Genomic DNA, 12,902 nt, shown 5'->3' with positions numbered 1-12,902 from the left:
AAAAGATTCCCTCTAAAAAATACCGTTGGAATGTAATGATATCAATTACTCTGGATCCCTTAGCCAGAAATCACCAACCGGCCCCTCACTGGGCATCAAGGTAATCTCGCTTCCCCCCTACTGGCCCTTAGTCAAAAGTGGGAAGCGGCGTTAGCTAGGGAACTGAATGCTAACGAATGGGATTTGGCACTAGAACATCCTAAGCGGGTCTCCCGTAATTTCCAATACAATACTGGGGTTGATATTACATAGGGCCTACCTCACGTCATTGGCAATACAGAAAATGTACCCTACTGCTTCCTCGGACTGTCCGAGAGGTTCTCGTCCAGATGCTGACTTTATTCACGTTATGGGCTTGCCCCTCCTTGAGAGTTTTACGTCTTAGGTACCGAATGTACTCCTTGGGCCACCATAGAAGCCTGTCTTTTGGGCCTCTTTCAAGGAAGGCAGCCCTGCTGCGCCATTTAGCTGGACTGACCCTGATGCTCGCTAAAAGACTAGTCACACAATGTTGGAAATCTCGCAAAGCACCGCGCGAAGGTAGGTGGAGGGAGGAAGTACTTAAATGGGCAACAGCTGAGAGGGAGGTGCTACAGTGTGAGGAATACAGAGGACTGAGGAAAAAGCTGATCTCCTTGGACTGGACCCGACTGATAGAACAGTTTAGATGACCCTAAATGAAGTGCTTGATTCATAACCATACCACAGAGCGCAAATATGTGTCTGTTTCCCTACGCAGCCCTTCCTCCCTATTTCTTTCCACATTCCTCTCCCCTCCTCACCCCTTGTTCCGCCCCCACCCCTGCCCACTGACCCAGACAGGACAGATTAGTTTGCAGCTGTAAAGTTAAAGGAATGTTTTTGAGTGGGAAATATAATGGGAGGGATCAGAAGTTTATTTTGAATGCATTGAGGTCACTTGATTGGACGGAAGTTCGTTTGAAAGTGCAAAAAAGTAATTGAATGTTAGAATACGTATATATTGACGAAATGTTTCCAGATGTTTATGTTACCATGCGAGAAGAATTATCTAATGTATGTACAATGTCAAAAGAATTAATCTGTAATGTAATACTCGCTTGCAAACCCTGATGCCTAACAAAATCTGTGTTAAAAAAAAGATAATCTCGCTTTATGCTTGACCTGACCGCTTAAGTCAAGTAAGTCAATATTGAACACACAGTCAAGCTTCACTTCGAAACATCTGGCAATGTAAGTGCCTAGATATTCCTGTGGCTAGATTAGTTAGATCAAGATTTACAACTAGGAGAAAAACACCCTATTTACAGTCGATAGTCACATGAATCTTGTCCAGGGAACTTCGCAGTGATGCCTTCCCCCACATCACACTGAACCTTTACCAAGTACCATCTTGAGTAGTACATTTTCTGCAGCTTTATATAGCTCGAATTCCATCCAAAAGTGTTAATTTTCTATGAACGCCAGTTACATTACACAAGGTCATATTCATACTTTTTTTTGGACAAGGTTGGATTAAGAGATTTGCACATAATCATAGGATTTTGAGACGGCGCCGAGACTCGAAACGTTCCCAAATTCCAAAGTCAGCAGCCCAGTCCGCAACGCCATATCCCAACTGCAGTATTGGTCCAAAACGTGCAGTAATCTCATGACCACAAACTACAGTTCAGATATATTAATTCTTTCTGAACGAATTCCCCTTTTGCAGTGATCCTTTCTTCATTACCTCACCTACTCTTAAAGGAAGTCTCCCAAACGACTTTACTATTACATGGATCCTTTCTTCTTTAACTCGCCTACTTTGTAAGTAATCCTCCCTACTCTAACTTTCTTCTACTTAACACCTGAGGCACCGAAAGTAAGACGGGGCGTTACTGAACAGAAGCTTGCTGAAGATTACTGCAAGAGTCATGCTTTCTTAAAGAGCATCATCCGCTCTGATATAACTCACCCTTAACAGTAATGTTTCCTCCGTGAACCCCACCACACTTCTATCAACAGTAACCTCCCTAAAACGATCTGATTCCTTAATACGTGCAGGGAAGTACCTGTTAGCAATAGCAGCACATTCACGCCTGAAGGGGCGTGGCAAAGGGACAGTGCCAGCCAATCACGGCACGAGCTACAACACAATTAAGAGAGAAAACGGACGAAAAGGGCCAGTCTTCCTTTGTCTTGTAACAGCAGTCGCCATTTCAAAAAGACAGTAAGTTGCTTACTGACTAACGACACAAATCGAAAATGATAAAGTGGCACCTAATTATAGTGAACACAATTACTCACTAATTGTAGATTATTTACTAAATTGAGTATTGGTAATATCTTACTTAAATCGTACTCTTAACGAAAATAAACTAAAAATGCCCCACTAGTTACAAAAAGTGCCTTATGGCATATCGATATGTCTGTATGTTTCGACATAGTGATTTGATTCCTTTAAGATAAATCGTCAAAAAAAGCGAGTACTGGGGAATGTGATAGTAGTGCTGAAAGCTACAAGCTTTAAGAAAGTAAGCGCAACTTCCTTATAAAATAAGACCCACGGAGCCCAACCCCTTCGGTGCTGATGACGGCCCCCATCCGTCATGCACTACGGCGCTCGTGTGCTGATGACGGCTGGGGGCCGTCATGAACCCACCCACTTTCAAAAACGACCGCACCGCACGAAAATCGCGGCCGCGCCCAAAGAAGAATTGGATAATAGTCATTAGAATTGTGAAATAATAAATAATACATTTGCTGCTGCTGTTGAAATCGTTTTCTGGAACCTATATGGTCAATGCATGCAGCATAAAGGACTAGCAGACACATAGTCTCTCTATTATCTGAAGGAAGACCTTCCATTATAGAGAATTCTTTTCTCCAAGACTATGAAAGTGCCTTCCCAGTGTGTTCTGCCATTTATTGCAGTATTATCCTTCTACCTGTGTTTGGTACTCTTTTGTAACATGCACACGTCACTTTTCCCTTGTAACACACTGTTTGCTACCTCTTACATGTTGTTTGCTTTAGATACTTGCACAAGTGCCACCTAGGGTGACCAACTGGCATTGGTGCAAATTCAGGACGGTGAGTGTAAAAATTCAGGACAAAGGGTCAAAATTCAGGACACAAATTTAGGACAGGAGGTCAAAATTCAGGACAAAACTTCAGCACAATAGGTAAGTTTTACAGACACATCAGAGGAGTCCGCGCAATAGTATATAAGTAAGCCCCAGCACAAGACGCGGAACACGCTTCCAACGCGGCCTGGGACTTAAAGTCCGTACCTCCTGACGGGACCTGGTAACAATTACCTAAAGGTTCATTCTGTGTACACCCTAAATAGAGGTGACTATTCAGAACCTACATGGGTAAGACTATTATGTTGTATAGACCCACTATTGTCACAAAATAGTGACAATATACTTTTAACTGTGTGTGTTTATTGTTGTCCTGACGAATGCTCTTAGACCCACGGGCCAAGAGAGCAGAAACATGTTGACGTTTTTTCTGTCCTAATGACCTATGCTAAGGATTCCTAATTATCCCCAGAGCATACCCTTATATTTTAATTAGTGGACCAGCGATTTGAATAAAATATAGTATCGCCTGGAAACTATTTTACTCACTTTTTCAGCTTCAGTGGGGTCACTCAAACTTTCTCTGGACACTACCACGATAAAACCAGAGATCGCCTCGGGTGAGGCTGGCAAGATACTGAATGCAAAAACCCAATGACTGTTGCCATAACGTTTGTGTGGGGCGGAGAACAACATATACCGCTTCTCGTAAAACACAACGTTTATGAGGGTTTTTCATCATATTTCAATATATCTCTTGGAGTAAGTGGTTACAAGTGTCCTATCCTTTTTGATGAAATTTACCTAGTTATGGGGAACAGATAGGACACCCATTCCTCTTCCCTCATTTTGATGAAATACTCTTATAAGTAAGCCCAGCCATATCCAAACATATTCAACCATTTGCAAACCTATCCATCATGCATCCTTCCATCTATCATTTCAGTCATCCATCCCTTCATCCATACTTTCACTCATCCATCCATTCACCCTTTCACCCTAACCATCTGTACACTTATCCATCCACTCTTTTTCCCATCCATCCATTCACGCATCCATCCAGCCATTTACCCCTTCACCCATCCAGCCTTCCTTTCATTTACGCATCCATCCACCTAGTCACTCATCCTTCCACCCATCTACCCTTTCAGTCATCCATCCATCCTCCCTTTCTCACTCCATCGACCCTTTCACTTATCCATCCTTCCTTCCATCCATCCATCCACTCATCCACTCATGAATCCATCCATTGACCCTATCACTCATCCATCCTTTCTCTCATCCATCTATCCTTTCTCTCCTTCACTCATCTATTCATCATTTTGTCCATCTACCCTCCCTTTCACTCACCCATCCATCCTTACATCCACCCTTTCACTCATACGTCCATCCATTCACCCTTTCACTTATCAATTCATCAATCCATCCATCATTTCACTCATCCATCCACCCACTCACTCATCATCCACCTTTTCACTCATCCATCCACCCATTTACCCATCCAGCTACCCTTCCACCCATACATCCAGCTATTTACCTTTTCTCTCATCCATCCTTCCACTCACTCATCAATCCATCCATCCTCTCTCATTATCCATCTATTCAGGCTTTCAATCATCCATTCACCCTTTCACTAATTCATCCAGCCATCCACCCATCCCTTCACTTACTCACTCGCCCACCTTTTCATATTAATTTTGAGCTGAGCCTTTTTGAGAAGAAGCCCATATAGAACGTCACCCTCGATGCAGGAGCCATTCCAGGACTGGGACAGAAGCCACCCAGGGCGGAGACATGATCCACCACAAGGGGGGACAGGAGCCATCACAGGTGGGGGGTGGGGGGACAGGAGCCACCACATGGGGGGATAGGAGCCATCACTGGGGGGGGCAGTAGCCATCACAGGAGGGGTACAGGATCCACCAGGGTGGGCACAGGGGTGGGTATGCAGTATTCTAGTATCATCTTGGTCTCTTCCAGGGTGGGGTAGGGCTCCTCACCCCTCCTGGACAAGACAAGGAGAAGACAGACTCTCTTTCCAAAATGTTAGTTTTGCCATCCCCCACTGTGATGTACAATACTTAAAGAAGGTGCTCCAAGAGAACTGATTTAACTGATTGTCCTCCATACTTTGTTAATCAGTGTGGGTGTGATTGTGCCGTTTCTTTATTTTATTACATTATAGACTGCATGTTTGAAGAACCGAGGTTCGCTTACAAGTTAGTGACAGTAATTAAGCTCTGTGAAGAGAACCACATGCTGCCTTGGTGTAATCAGATGTTTGGGGCCCTGGGCAGAAAGGGAATGTGTGGAGCCCCTCTAAAGTGCAGAGACATGGCGCATTCAGGGCTGTTTGCATCTGAATAGATGCCCCTGCTCCTGAAGCTGCAGCCCCTCCCTCTCAGTCACCTTCAAGCACCTCTTAACAACTCATCAAGGGCTGAAGGTGTGAGGGTTGCCATCCCGCTGTGCCTCTCCAATGCTGCTGGGTATCTGAGCTTTAGTACAGCATCGGAGTCAAGAAGGGAAGTGGGTGGAAGCTGTGCCGGCTTCAGGGTGGTGCGACCAGTGCCAGGTTAAAATTACGGACAAATGACGTCCGTTAAAAATCCTTCACGGACAACGGACAGACGGCCGAAATTACAGACTGTCTGTGAAATTTACGGATGGTTGGTCACCCTAGTGCCACCATTGACTACGTAACGTTTGTTCTTGTGTTTGAGTGTCTGCCATTTATTGCAGTACTATACCTCTAATTGTACTTTGTACGCTTTTGTAACCTGCACACATGTCACTTTTTCCTCCTGTAATGTACAGTTTGCTACCTCTTGTATTTTGTTTGCTCGCAATTGTCACTTTTGCCTCATGTAACAACGTTTGATTTCGTAATTTGTTCAGTTGTAATTTCCTCCTCATGTATCAGTACTGTTCCTATTGTGAAGCGCTCTGACACCTTCGGGTAAAGTCTGCGCTATATAAAAACGCATAAAATAAATAAAAAAAATTAATAATGAAACAATCTCATAGGATGCTTCGTCAGGGGTAGTAAGCGCTATATAAATGCAATTAGTGTAGTTAGAGAAGGGGACGGGGCCTTGAAACTTGAATAACAACATCATTGGATGCTTCTTCAGGGGTAGTAAGCACTATATAAACACAATTACAGTAGTGCGTAGGCCTAGTGCTCAGAAGTACCTACAAGGAACCTTTGAACTCCAACTACCCCTAAGCTCCCTCCTCCCAAAAAAGGAAACAAGCATTTACAATGCAATAGGTCTCACATTTGTGAGAGTTAGAGCTATTGGCTTTGTAAATGACAATGCCTTTTACCCATGTGTTTTCGTTTGGAGTGGAGTGGATGTATGTGGTGTGGAGTGGAATTATGTGGGTTGAATTGGTGTTGTTAGTTGTTGAATTGTGTGTGGTGGAACTCTGGGGAGTGGATTTGTGCAGTGGAATCGTGGTGGGCAGTGGAATTATGTGCAGTGGGACTGTGTGGCATTGAGTGTAATTATGTGGACTGGTATTTTGTGTTGTGGAGTGGTATGTAGTGGAGTTTAATTATGTGGTGTGTTGTATTTTGTGGCGTGGTGTGGAATTCTGTGTTATGGATTGGATGTATGTGGTTTGTTGTTGAGTTGAATGATGATGTTTGGTGTTGAATTATGTGGTGTAGAATGGAAATGTGTGGAGTTTAATTGTGTGCATAAACAAAAGGAATCCACAAAATTGGGTTCGGTGATCCCTACAGTGGTGGGGAGCAACCAGTGTTGTTTAAATACCCCTCACACACCAAAAGGCCCCTTGGTGTCATGCTTCATCATCGGGGTCTTCGCAAACCTCTACGGAATGCGGCGTGCTGCGACTCACGACTACGTAGGAGCACTTGTAGGTGAACTGTGTGGTGGTGTGAGTGAGGGTGAATTACTGTGAGTAGTGAGGTGAAAGAACGAAAAACTAAAAAATACCTGGCTCGTGGGTTTCGAAAAATTTTATTCAGTCCCCGGCTGGTATCGTTAAAAAGTGCAAAGGAGGTAGTCTTTACTAATTAGGGTAAGATAACCTCACAAGTGCGTCGTCAACATGTTTCGGAGTAAAGAACTCCTTCTTCAGGACAAGGATATGCACTAGGTATCCTCACCTTACTCACATGAGTGTAGATGTAAAAGTGTGCTCTACAAAAATAAACCTAGGTGAAATGTATCTATCTGTTTTATTAAAGTTCGTTGCGCCCAATTGGCGAAATTACTGAACCTGTGAAGGAACAAAAAGGTCACAGTAAACCAAAATGTAGGACAAATGTGTAATCGCATAACAGAGTAAAAAGGAACCAGATGCGGTCCAGGAACGCTAGGAAAGAGAAAGTAAAAACAGACAAACAAATAGACAGGGACACACATTAATCGTCTCTTGAAAATCATCATCAGGTACCATACTATGGGAAAATGGAATGGAAAGCATGCTGTAAGGAAATCTGTTGCTTACTTATGATCACAGATCTAGTAACCACATGAGCCAGATGTGTAGTATTGGGGGTCTCCTGTCCTGCCCACTTTGGCAACCTATAAGGTGTTTAAGCAATCAGGCTATTAGGATCAGAGATGGTAGATCCAGATTCAAGCAGGAAAAACACCTCTCACATACACACACACTCACGGTTACAGCAGTGCCTGCTTGGCTTCCTCCCCTCAACGCGGCTCCGACGATGTGTCGGTCCTGTGGGAGGTTGCCCATTTTATAGTATCGTCACAATAGGATGATTGCCCCTTAATTGAAAGCGGAAAATGCCCAAAAATGGATGTTGCCTTTAAGTTTATCCCGGTACTGCGCGGGTTAACAGGGCGCGTCCAGAAACAAACAGAGCATGCGCAGACGAAGGATACTATCCGTCGGCGCATGCACACGAAGGTAGTGTCTGCGAAAGTACCCGGCTTGCCAAAGGAAGTGGTTCGCGCATGCGCGGGTCCGAGTAAAGTTACGCTACTCCCGCTGTTTTTGGTAGGGTGCAGCGTGGGCCCCATATGCACGTAGTTATATCAGTGCAGCTTAAAATAAAGGAAGGGATGATATCTACTTGCTCAAATATAAGCAGGGCCATCAATCTCTCATTTTATAACCTATTTACGGGAGTGCATAGGGACTGAAGGTGGCAGTAAAGGAGACAATGTTCAATGGGCTGAGGTTACTCATAGTGAGAGGGGACAATATGCACTAGGCTGAAGTTTTTTTGTTTTGACAGATTACTGTCATTTGGTTAGCGTAATTGGCTCCATGGAATGGAGTCGTTAAGCCCATCTGTGTCTGAGCCCAAGCGAAAGACCCATCTCTGTTCTTTCTCAAAAAGGCCCCTTTCAGAGGGTAGTTGTTCAATGACTGTCCAATGTATTTCGTTCACACAGTGTTGTGCCTCCAGGAAATGTGATGCCATTTTTGTGGTCTGTTTTTTGCACCTCACATTGCTTTTATGTTCATTAATCCTGGTTTTGACAGCGCATGTGGTCATCCCTACATATTCCTTCCCACAAGGACATGTGATCAGATACACGACATTCCTGCTGTTACAGTTTGTGAAGGCACGTTGATCCCATTTTGTGCCATTTCTGAATACGAGGCTGAGGCTTTTTTCTGTGAGGTGACAGTTATTACAGTTACCGCATGGGTGGTGCCCATGGAGATCTTGCAGTGTCGTTTGTCGGATCACCTGGGTACAGGGTCTGGTGTGCACCAAGATATCCTTTAGGTTCCTTCCTCTCCTGTGGGCGAACAGGGGTTTTTCTAATTCTAGATTGCCACTTGTCAAAATACGCCAATGTTTGTTTACCAGTTTTGAGACCTGGTTTGAGACGGAACTGTACGTTGTCACACAGACTGTTCTGTTCTCTGTCACTTCTTTAGGAAGACAGTCTTCCAAAAGTGCTTCCCGATTGTTGTTGCGGGCCCTTTTCATTGCCTGTTTTATAATTCTTTCCGGATACTTTCTTTGTTGCAGTTTCTTACTTAGGTCTAAGGCTTGGGACTTGTATTTTCCCACATCACTACAGTTACGTCGTAGGCGTAGGAACTGCCCGTATGGTAGGTTTTCTCTTAGGTGACGTGGGTGGAAACTGTCATACCTAAGGAGACAGTTCCTAGCTGTAGGTTTGAAATGTGTCTCAGTTTTCAAGTAGCCTGCCTCATGGTAAATGTTCAGGTCCAAGAAAACCATGGAATCATTGGACATCTGGTGGGTGAAATTAAGGAACTGGTTCTGATTGTTGATCCATTGCATGAAATCAACGACAGTCTGACCATCCCCTGACCAAATAACCAAGACGTCATCGATGTAGCACCTCCAGGAGAGAATCCTTCTCCTGAACGGGTTACTGGGGTGCAGGATTCTGGTGGTCTCCAGGTGGTGTACATAGAGACCAGCCAGACTAGGCGCAAAAGTGCTGCCCATGCTTGTCCCATGGCGTTGTAGATACAAGGTTCCTTCATATTCGAAGAAATTTTTGGTAAGGGCCATAGAGATACATTCCATCACTACCCCACGAGGGGTATGATAGTTCCACTGTTTGCTGTGTAGTACTTCCTCAATAATGAGGAGAGTTTCATCGTGCGGGAGACTCGTATAAAGGCTCTCAACGTCGAGGCTTAGTAATACTTGGGAATCAGGGTCGAATGGGTGGTTTTGTAACATTTGGAGCACAGCTTTTGTGTCCTTAAGGTAGGTGTCCGTAGCTTGAACCAAGGGTCTTAAGAAGGCATCCGCGAACTTGGAAAGTGGTTCAAGTACTGACGATATGCCGGACACAATGGGGGCGGCCAGGTGGATTCTGCTGGTTCTTGTGAACCTTGGGTATTGTGTAGAAATAAGGTTTTCGAGGGTTTTTTGTGTCAGAAATTGGGCCTCCTTCTTCGAAAGCCAATCATGGGCCAGAGCTTCTTCAGTCATTGCCCCAATTTGAATTTGTATGGACTCTGTAGGGTCCTCAGCTAGAACCTGATAGTTCCTCCTGTCAGAGAGGAGTCTCCTGCACTCCTGGTCATATGCCGTGGTTGTTTGGATAACCACCGCCCCACCCTTGTCCGCGGGTTTTATCACTATCTGTTTGTTTTGAGAGAGTTCCCTTATTGCTTCACTTTCTTGTCTGCTAATGTTCTGGAATACTCTCGGGTTGGTATCCATTTTGCCTAATTCCAGCATCACAGCTTTTTCGAAGGCTAGGACTTCCACAGGGAGTTGATGATCCTGTGGTATGAAGGATGATTTAGGTTTTAAGCCTGTATCGGATGTCTCGACTGTAGGTTCCTGGTTATAAAAGAAAGCCTTCAATTTGATGGTTCTGACAAAGTGCTGAACCTCTTGGTGTAGGCGGAATACATCCGGTTTATTGGTAGGGACATAACCTAGAACTTTATTGAGTACTTGTACCTGCATGTTAGTTAGAGGCCAAGGGGATATATTTATAACTAGGTCCCCCTCTTGCTCGTTGATGCTCGACCCGCTGTCATGCTACTGGTGTGTACCCTGGGATCTGTCTCGGGCACTGGCTGCCAGGTAACATTGTTGCCTCTCCTGTTCCGGCCCCTGCTGGATCCTGGGCCCCAAGATAAAAAAAGGCTGTTGATTTTGAGGTGGTGCATTGGTAGGATCTTCTACCCACTGTAGGTACATTGGTCCCATTTGTGGGGGGCCGTATTGGTACTGTGGGATTTGATATTGGCCTTGGAAAGGGTTGAAAGGAGGTGGTCCTTGGTAACCTCTCCACCCTCTTCGGCGTGGGAACTGGGTTCTTTGTTGGCGGTAACCTCCCCTCTGCTGTCTTTTATTCCTGAATCCCCCTGAGTTAGTGCTGGTGGCACTGCCATCTGAGTTGACGCTGTCAGCATCACTTGTATTACCATTAGATACATAATCCGCCTTTGTATATGGGTAAGCCCATTCTGCTGTAAAGCGGTCTTTGTCTTTCTTATATTTGTTAAACTTGCTCTGTTTCAAAGTGGCCTCAAAATCTGACATTTGTTTGTTAAGTTCCTCCAGCCCCTTCTTAAGATCTGCTGGTGGAATAAATGCTTTCAACTGGACCTCCAGTCTTTGTATCTCTGTCTTTAACTCCTGAGATTTTCGGCTGGCAGTCTGTACTATTAACACCAGCCAATCTCTGGTGCAATGCCAGGAAATCAGGGACCACGCCTTTTTGAAGGTAAGGTCGTCTTGGAAGATGAAGGGTTAGTTTTTGACTAATAAGCCATGAGGGGCCAGTTTATTTCTTAAATACTCCCTCATCAGTAGACCATGTAGGGCAGCCCTTATCTGCACCTTCCGCACATTTGTCAGTTCATCCCAATCTCCTACTGCAGGAGCAGGATCATTAGTACTTAGTCCTTCGAATGGATTCTCTTCTGCCAAAATCCTATCAATGTCATCCTCACTGAATGTTTAATTGTGTGGCATGAAAGTGTGAGGCGCTGAGTGGAATTATGCGGATTGGAATTATGTGGCATGTCTGCAGTATCTATGTGGATTGTTGCTATCTGACAGTGGTTTCATGTGTGGTGTATTTATGTGGTATTGAGTAGAGTGTAAATGTGTGGAGTTGAATCATGGTGTGTGTAGTGGTATGGTGTTGTGTTATTTATTTGTATTGTATTGTAATTGCATTTATATAGCTCTTACTACCCCTGGTGAGGCGTCAAAGCACTTTTTTGGCGAGTAGCACACTACTCCGGAACCCATAAAGGATAAGTGTTGAAGTAGTATAGTGAAATATGAAAGTAATTTGAGTGGTGGGTAGGTTAGTCAGCTATTTGGATTCAGAAGGATAGCGAAGGGATAGAAGAGTGAAAAAGGTTTGCATTTATATAGTGCTTGTTATCCCTGATGGGGTGTTTAAGCGCTTTTTTGGGCAAGTAGCACGCTACTCTTGAACCTATAAAGGATTAGTGGTGAATTAGTGTAGTGAAATATGGAAGTAATTTGAATGGTGGATATTAGTCAGTTATTTGGAATAAGAAGGATAGCGGAGGGATAGAAGAAGGAAAAAGGTTTGCATTTTATAGCGTTTGTTACCCCTGATGGGGTGTTGAAGCACTTTTTGGGAGCGAATGGCACGCTACTCCAGAAACCCATAAGGATTAGTGGTGAATTAGTATAGTGAAATATGAAAGTAATTTGAGAGGTGGATATTAGTCAGTTATTTGGATTGAGAAGGATAGCTGAGGGATAGAAGAGGGAAAAAGGTTTGCAGTTATATAGCTTTTGTTACCCCCAATGGGGTGTAGAATCGCTTTTTTGGCGAGTAGCACACTACTCCAGAACCTATTAAAAGATTAGTGGTGAATTACTATAGTGAAATATGAAAATAATTTGAGTGGTGGATATGTTAGTCAGGTATTTGAATTGAGAAGGGTAGCGGAGGGATAGAGGAGGGAAAAAGGTTTGCATATAGTGCTTGTAACCCCTGATGGAGTGTTGAAGCGCTTTTTCAGTGAGTAGCACGCCATTCCGGAACCCATAAAGGATTAGTGGTGAATTAGTATAGTGAAATATGAAAGTAATCTGAGTGGTGGATATGTTAGTCAGTTGTTTGGATTGAAAAGGGTAGCGGAGGGATAGAAGAGGGAAAAAGGTTTGCATATATATAGCGCTTGTAACCCCTGATGGGGTGTTGAAGCGCTTTTTCGGCAAGTAGCATGCTTCTACGGGAACCCATAAACGATTAGTGGTGAATTAGTATAGTGAAATATGAAAATTGAGAAGTGGACATGTTAATCTGTTATTTTGATTGAAAAGGATAGTGGAGGGATAGAAGAGTGAAGGATTTAGACTTTTTCTTTTTTTTGGCGGTCATAGCAATAGTAGGAGGCTTGGGATGA

The 12,902-nt window shown here is 44.0% G+C and overlaps 1 protein-coding gene across 1 annotated transcript in view; it reads right to left on the bottom strand.

Moving 5' to 3' along the window:
• The window catches only part of ALKBH6 (alkB homolog 6, nucleotide demethylase), a 78,978-nt gene extending 76,923 nt beyond the window's left edge, over positions 1-2,055 (bottom strand). The window contains exon 1 of the mRNA XM_078661108.1: positions 1,934-2,055. The gene's annotated coding sequence lies outside the window, so the exon portion shown is untranslated. The remainder of the gene's footprint in view (positions 1-1,933) is intronic.
• Positions 2,056-12,902: the final 10,847 nt, after the last annotated feature.

The sequence above is a fragment of the Lissotriton helveticus genome, chromosome 9 (genome assembly GCF_964261635.1).
Source record: "Lissotriton helveticus chromosome 9, aLisHel1.1, whole genome shotgun sequence".
Lineage (NCBI taxonomy): Eukaryota > Metazoa > Chordata > Amphibia > Caudata > Salamandridae > Lissotriton > Lissotriton helveticus.
Note: the sequence above shows the minus strand (reverse complement) of the source record. Positions and strands in the feature narration are given on the sequence as shown.